This window comes from Penaeus monodon, chromosome 32 (assembly GCF_015228065.2).
Source record: "Penaeus monodon isolate SGIC_2016 chromosome 32, NSTDA_Pmon_1, whole genome shotgun sequence".
Classification (NCBI taxonomy): domain Eukaryota; kingdom Metazoa; phylum Arthropoda; class Malacostraca; order Decapoda; family Penaeidae; genus Penaeus; species Penaeus monodon.
In genome coordinates, this window is record NC_051417.1 from 19,422,922 (window position 1) to 19,423,768 (window position 847).

The 847-nt window shown below is 32.3% G+C and overlaps 1 long non-coding RNA gene across 1 annotated transcript in view; it reads right to left on the reverse strand.

The window, feature by feature from the left end:
- Positions 1-847, reverse strand: part of LOC119593713 — a 101,181-nt gene that overhangs the window by 734 nt on the left and 99,600 nt on the right. The window lies entirely within an intron of this gene.

An 847-nucleotide genomic window follows, 5' to 3' on the forward strand; every position in this document is an offset into this window, starting at 1 on the left:
TCCTTTGCGTGTGAACGATGGCTATGCGTATCTTTGCACGTATGCACGCGACAAGACTTCCTGGCGCCTGTGCATGAACACTGCTCGATATCCGAATCCCTCGACATTTACACGTGCTGTAATTTCAGTTTCCAGATTGAACGGAACTCTTTGGCTGTTGGTTTATCACCAAACCTCCTTGTAAACAATCCGATCAATTTACAGCCGCGTTTCCCTGTTCAAAATAATTTCGGTTTTGATAAGAATGGCAATTCAGCAGTTCTATGTTTTTTTTTTTTTTTGTGATAGTTATCTCTAATTATCAATGAGATTGTTTGAAAATTGTATTGATAAGAGTGATTATGTATATGTCTTAGCATAATGAGAATAGATTTATGATTACTGGAATTATCATACATGATAACCTAAGCAGCATAATTTAATTTTTTTTCATATGCATGTTGAATTAGAAAATATAAAGAAATTGTATTTTATTCAAGCCTTTTGAGCTCATGTAGACGTATTTCAGCATTCCATATATTGATTATTTGGCAAACATAAAGGTATGAATGGAAATGAAGAATTCCAAAGATATTAATTATACATCATTTCCTTTCTGATTATATACAAGGATATATATGTCTTTATCATTTGCTATGCGCAAATAAAGATTAACTAAAGAATTGATTTAAAACAAATTTAATTTGCTTTGCGGACTTACCGGAAGTGTTCGAATATGTGCTGTATATAACAAGCAGTTACTCAATTGTGATGTTGAAATATAAAAGCAAAACCCAAATAAACGTTTTGATGCCTGAGTTCACGACATGAATTGTTCCAATAACAAAACATATATGTTATTTGAGCG